The following is a 7,115-nucleotide window of genomic DNA, read 5'->3' on the forward strand; positions in this document are numbered from 1 at the left end:
ATAAAATAAAGAAAGAAGTAGACAAACCTCAAGAGGGTAGGAGCCTCCAAAGCTTGCTAGTCTTCCACCATATCATCATTGTCATCATCTTCCTCAATAGAAGTGGACTCATCACCACTTCCCTCTTCACTTCCTTGCTCACTTCCTTCATCATCCTCTTCTTCTTCATTTTACCTCTTCAACAATGCCCTCATCATTAACAACCTCATCACCGACAATCTCATCGTCACCCGGTCTTTCACCCTTAGATGCACTTGGAAAGAAAACTTCCCTATCCGCCCAACTAGGCAAAGGACATGAAGGATCAAGTAGTCCTTGCCTAGCTAAATGAAGAAGGGGTGGATATTGGTCCAAGTATGCATCTTCCCGATCCTTATAAGCTTGTTTGTGCATCTCTTGCATAAGTAGAGTCATGTGGTCATTGCCCACTTCAATACCTTCGGGTTTAAACTCTTGATATTTGAATGGGTAAGGTGGTGTGACAATGGAGGAGGAGGGCATTTCAATTTCACTCCTTTGTTGACGGATGATGTATTCGGCTTCCTTTGAGAGGGGAAGAAGGTAGTTTGTTCTATGAACACTCAAGCGGCATATCTTGGAAGGCAAAGTAAAAGATATAGCATCATTGGTGAGCCACCCATATTTGGTGTTAAGAGGATTATGCTTGACCCACTTGTACTTGTTAATCATGGCATCCATGTCAATGAGATGACCCCCTCTTTTCTCCACATACTTGCTATCCTTGTTGAAATTCGGATCAAAGTACTTGGCCAAGAGAGTAACTAGACCTCCATTTACGATAAAAGCGGTGCCTTCCTTTCCACAATCAACATTAAGCCATCTTTCCACCAAAAGCCTTAGAGCATTGTAAGGCTTGGTGAATTCCCTTCCAATATTTAAGGCCGACTCAAGTAGGACACAATCGAGCTTGGTAAAGTGGTTAGTGTCTTTTCTTGCAATGATAGTATTCCCGATGACCTTGTGCCACACTCTAATGCCCGGATGGTGGACTAAAAGAGTGCGACAAGCATGATAGTTCTCAAATTTCTTCCCGGAAATCGCCTCCCAAAGAGGAGCGGGGTCATATTTTTCGGGCTTCTTATAATAACGAGGTGTATCACTAAGACCTAATGCTTTACTCAAAACATCAAAGGTGATGCGCTTATTCACATTGGCAAGGTGAAACTCGATGTATTCTCTAGTCTCTACCTTAGTCACTTTCAATGAACTCAAGAATTCCAAGGTAAGGGAAGGGTATGTCAATTCTCTTGTAGTAAACAATTTTCCCAACCCCATGGCTTCAAATAAGGCTTTTGTTTGCTCAAGGACACCCAATTTATTCAAGGCATCTTCACATATGAATTTGGTGGGTAGAAAGGATTTCCTAGCATACTTGGCAAATGTATCCCTATGGGAGTTAGAAATGAAAATTACCTCCGGATAGTTTGATAATTGAGCAATTTTCGGAGTCGTTGTTGTTGCTTCCAAGGGAGGATTTTGTTGTTGTTGAACTTCCAACTGTGCACTAGCAACCACCATAGCCAATGAGGCTTTCTTTGCTTGAACGCATTGTTGCCTTTTTGAGAGTGCATTTGCCTTAAGTGCCTTTGTTGATCCTTTTGTTCTTGCCATTGATGATTATACCAAGAAAAGATTGAAAATCTTCAATTTTCAATTATACCCAAATCGATTTTAGGATGAAAGGCTTTGCCTTTGTATTTCAAAAATCGACTCAAAGGTTGATGATTTTGGTGCTTGGATTGATTATTGTTGGAAAAGGATTGATTAATTGTTGTTGAAAGGAAGTTTAGATTTGATTTTGTTGAATTTGGTTGAGGAAATCTTGTTTTTGTGATGGAGAGGATGAGGGTTTTGGGGTTTTGGTAGTGTTTTGAATGTATGAATGAAGGAATGAACGTGGGAGGGGTAAAAAAACACCCGAAAATTTTGAAACTGCAGGGGAAGACGGGCGTTTTTTCCTTCGGGACGCTCGGATTCTGCCTATTCTGGGTTCAGGAATTCTCGCCTAAAGACGGGCGTCTTTCAGCTAGGACGCTCGGATTCTTCGACTGCAGGACGAGCGAATTCTTTCAAAGACGAGCGGATTTTGTTACAGCAGGTTTTCTTATTTTTCACTGACAAAAAGACGGGCGTCTTTCTGCAAAGACGAGCGGATTCATTAAGACGAGCGTCTTCTCTGTTGGGACGCTCGGATTCTTCGACAGTCCCAAATTTTCAATTTTGCAGTTAAACAGGACGGACGGATTCTACAAAAGACGCTCGGATTCCCTAGAGACGAGCCGATTCCCCTGAAGGACGCTCGGATTCTCCCTAGTCTACCCGGATTCAGTTCCATCCGTGCACTTGCATATCCCGTGTTATTTTTCATTCTTCAAATCCCGTGTTCCTCATTGTAGGGGCACTACTAAGGCATGAATAGCCTAGGCAATTCCTATCCCCACACTAAGCTAAAGCACTACACATCAATTAAAATCATTAGTCCCTCCCTCACTTCTCTCAAAAATGATAATTATCTTGATCAAAGCATAAAAATCCAAAAATGACAAAAATGCAATGTAAGAATTAAAATGCAAGTTAGGGAGTTAGAAATATTTACAAATGGTGGTTTGGAGAGGACTCCACCAAACTCTCATCCTTAGTGAGATGTCACGGGGGCATGTCCAAGGTGTTTTTGATGTTGCTCAACACCTTGAAGAAGTAGTCAAAAGCTTGTTCATTATCATGATAAAGATCTTCAATAGATCTTTGCCCTTGTTGTCCTTCATGTTGGTCTTTATCGATAGCATTATCAATATAGGGATTGAAAATCCCTTCAAACTCATCGTCCCAAAGACCACAAACTTCATCTACTTGATCACTAAAGATCTCTTGAGTTGAAAGAGACAACTCTCCCACTTTCTTGTCTTGGCCAAGGAGGCCATCCTCTTCATTGCTTGACTTTGGTGAGCTTTTCAAGCTCTCTTTGTTACAATTCACTTGCTCTTTGAATGGAGCATCATCAACTTTCTTCTTCCATTGGAATTCCGACTTCTTCCTATCATCCTTCCGGCTATAATGATCAACCATAAAACATGGTTCATGCAAACGGGGAGCTCTCTTGGTCTTGTCAAGATTGAAAGTTATGCTCTCATCTCCCACTTCTAGAGTGAGATCTCCATGCTTCACATCAATCACCGCACCCGCGGTGTGCAAGAAAGGTCTTCCTAGAATGATCGGAATATTGAAGTCTTCTTCCATGTCAACAATGACAAAGTCCACCGGGATGAAAAATTTCCCAACTCTTACGGGAACATCTTCCCATATCCCTAATGGTGTCTTCGTCGATCTATCGGTCATTTGGAGTGTGATATTGGTACATTTAAGCTCTCCCATCCCTAACCTTTTACTCACCGAGTACGGCATAACACTCACACTAGCCCCTATATCACATAAGGCTTTGTTGATCGTGGTGTCGCCAATGGTACACGGTATTGAGAAGCTTCCCGGATCTTTGAGTTTTGGAAGTGAACTCCCTTGAAGTATTGCACTACTCACCTTAGTGAAGGCGATAGTCTCAAGATTCCGGATCGACTTCTTCTTTGTAAGGATGTCTTTCATGTATTTTGCATAGGCCGGCACGTGATTGATTAATTCCGGGAAAGGAATCGAGACTTCTAAATTCTTCACAATCTCCATAAACTTCCCAAGTTAGTCATCAAATTTGGGCTTGGCTTGACGACTTGAAAAAGGAAGTCTAATCACAATAGGCTCCTTCTCCTTGGCCTTGTCTTCATTTTTCTTTGAAACTTCTTCTTTTGATGGTTCTCCATCCTTGGAGTTTTGCACAATTTCTTCTTTGTCACTAGCTTCCACAACTTCATCCTCAACTTGCTCCTTTGGTGCTTCATATCTTGTACCACTTCTCAAGTGAATGGCACTAACCGTTTCATGTCTTGGGGGATTACTTTGAGGTGGTAATTGCCCCTTTTGTCTTTGTGAGTTTGAAGATGCTAGTTGAGTCAATTGGGTTTCCAACATTTTGGTGTGGGCTAGGATGTTGTTGATGGTGATTTCCTTTGCTTGACTATCCTTTTGCATTTGAGTGAAAAACTCTTGTTGATTCTTTTGCATTTGGAGGACCGCTTTTTGAACATCAAAACCTTGGTCATTTTGTTGATTGTATGGAGTTTGATTTTGGTAACCTTGGTTTTGGTTGTAAAAGGGTCTTTGGTTTTGGTTTCTCGTGGGAGGTGGGGTGTATGTTGGTTGAGGGTTTTGAACATTTTGGCTTTTGTATGAGAGATTTGGGTGGAATTTGGTGTTTTCATTGTAATAGTTTGAATAAGGGGTACCACTCTTGTATGCTTGAAAAGCATTCACTTGTTCATTTGTTCCTCTACATTCACTTTTGTCATGTCCCAAAGTTCCACAATTCTCACATATCCCACTTGGGATTGATGAAGATGCCGTCATGGCATTAACATGATGCTTTGGTGATTTTGAGGCTTCTTCAAGTCTAGCCATAGCTTTTTCAAACTTCAAATTGATGGTATCAATGTGAGCACTAAGTTGAGCACCTAATTGAGTAATGGAGTCCACTTCATGCTTTCCTCCTCTAGTAGCCTTGCGAGGTCTACTATATTGTGAGTTGTGGACCGCCATTTCCTCAATTTTGTTCCAAGTTTGATTGTCATCAACTTCGGTGAACATTCCATTTGATCCCATGTTGAGAATGTTCCTTGAGTCTTCATAAAGACCGTTCCAAAATTGTTGTACCAAGAACCACTCGCTAAGTCCATGATGAGGACATGAGCGGCAAATTCCTTTGAATCGCTCCCAAGCTTCATACAAAGATTCTTCATCTCTTTGCTTAAAGCCCGTAACTTGAGCTCTTAGCATGTTAGTCTTTTCCGGTGGATAGAACTTTTTGTAGAAAGTTAGAGCCAACTTCTTCCAAGAATCAATTCCGAGAGTAGCCTTATCAACGCCTTTCAACCATTGTTTCGCGGTGCCAATTAGAGAAAAAGGAAATAAGACCCATCGAATTTGGTCTTGAGTTACACCGGTTTGAGATATCGCATCACAATAGTCGCAAAACTTCTCCATGTGAGAGTGAGGGTCTTCACTAGGCATCCCCCAAATTTGCTTCTTTCGACTAATTGGATAAATGCGGATTTGGCAATGAAATTTCCGGTTAAGTGTTGTGGTGTGGGAGTACCATTGGGTAGGTTCTCCTCGGTTGGTACGGAATGTGATGAAAATTTAGGCATTGTGAGTTGATTTTGTGTTGAGTTCTCCTCACCTTCTCTTGCAAAAGGGTTGATGAACTCAATAGCATTTGGTTGAATATCTAAAACCTCACCAATACCTCTCAAAGTTCTCCTAGCAAGTCTTCTATTGGTTGTCAAAGTCCTTTCAATTTCGTGATCAAAGGGTAACAAGTTACCTTGTGATCTTCTAGACATGCAAAATATCAAACAACTCGAAAACAATTAGAACAAACCTTGAGGAGTTTTACTTCCCCAAGGCAAAGAAAGACACAACTAATAACAATATAAGAAAATCTAAATCAAGTTAACACCGTCCCCTGCAACGGCGCCATTTTTGGTCGGACTCTCGAGGAGGTTTAGTTTTCGGTACTTGTCGTTAGGAGCACCTAGACCAAAACACAATTTATAACTTCACAAACAACTCTACAATTAGTAAAGAGGCAAGTAAAGGTCGGATCCCAAGGGACGGGAATTGAGATGAGATTTTCTATTGCAACTAGTGGTGTCTAAGGGTGTCACAATTTGGGGTTTGAAGTAGAAGATCACTAAACTAAATAGCAATGAAAGTAAACAAGCAAGAAGAATTAAAAGGGATGTAAACAATTGATAAAAAGTACTAGGGTGTCATGGGGTCATAGGGGATTCATGGGAATTATTGTTGTGATGGATCGAGTTGATTTATATCTTACAATCCTAGGAAAGTTTGGGTCCCGGAGCCGAATCGATTAGATTGTACAACACCTACAAGTCGACTTAATCCTCCCTACTCAACTATATGCATGGTCTAATGAGACTCGAGTTGGTTTATGTCTTACAAGTCTTATTGAAAAGATAGGTGATGAGTAAAAAAGCAAGGATTCATAGGCTCGCATTTCATCAAACATAACATGTGCATAAGTTGAGATCACAACAAGCAAGCAAATAAACTATGAAAACATATTAATTTAAGCATGAATCATCCCCCATGTTGGTTTCCCCTAATTACCCATTAACCCTAGCTAAAGAAACTGCTCACTCATTATCATGTTGAACATGCTAGCAAGGTTGTCAATCATACCAACAAAGTGAAACATGATGAATAAATGAAAGTGATTAACAATAATTAAAAAGGGATTAAGATAATTATACCAACTAATGATTCCAATAATAAAGCAAAGAATAAAAGAAGTACTTGATGATAGATTGGAAGGTTGTCAATCTCCCAATAATAACCCAAATAGTCTTCAATTACCCAAACCAAAGGATGAACAAGAGAGAGATTAAGGAAATGAAACTTGTATTAAAACTTGATTAAATGTTGATTACAATATTAAAGAGAGATTTGATTGATATTAACTACACTAAAGATTGCTAAGAAGAACATGCCCTTCTAATTAGACTAATGGGGTATTTATAGTGGGGATTAGTTACATAAATTAGGGTTTATTAAGGGCTTAAATGACGATTAAGTCCTTGAGGAATCGCCGGTCTCTAGGGAGACTCCGGTCTCCTTTTCGCCGGTCTTAGAAAAATATGCGCATCCTTCCTTGAAGCTTGTAGAAGACGAAACGGCTGTAAGGGAATCCGGGCGTCCAGGGCACGGGACGGGCGGATTTGGGTGTTTCTGGACGGGCGTCCAGAAGGGGAAGACGGGCGGATTCTGGGCGTTTTGCACGGGCCTCTTGTGGAGGAAGACGCTCGTATTGTGGGTGCTGGACGAGCGTCTTGTGGACAATCCGCTCGGATTGTCTTACAGCTTCGTTCCTTCTTCTTTTCTTCCTTTTTCTTCATAAAATCCTTGGGGATGCAAGGATCTTTTCTCATCATTGCCCATCTACTATAGTATGTACAAAGGCTTTCTAATCT

At 40.8% G+C, this 7,115-nt stretch overlaps 1 non-coding gene across 1 annotated transcript; it reads left to right on the forward strand.

Moving 5' to 3' along the window:
- The first annotated feature begins 4,792 nt into the window (after nt 1-4,792).
- LOC141624333 (small nucleolar RNA R71) lies at nt 4,793-4,899 on the forward strand. Its single transcript, XR_012534140.1, has one exon. It is a non-coding gene; the product is annotated as a small nucleolar RNA R71 (small nucleolar RNA).
- Nucleotides 4,900-7,115: the final 2,216 nt, after the last annotated feature.

The sequence above is a fragment of the Silene latifolia genome, chromosome X, assembly GCF_048544455.1.
Source record: "Silene latifolia isolate original U9 population chromosome X, ASM4854445v1, whole genome shotgun sequence".
NCBI lineage: Eukaryota > Viridiplantae > Streptophyta > Magnoliopsida > Caryophyllales > Caryophyllaceae > Silene > Silene latifolia.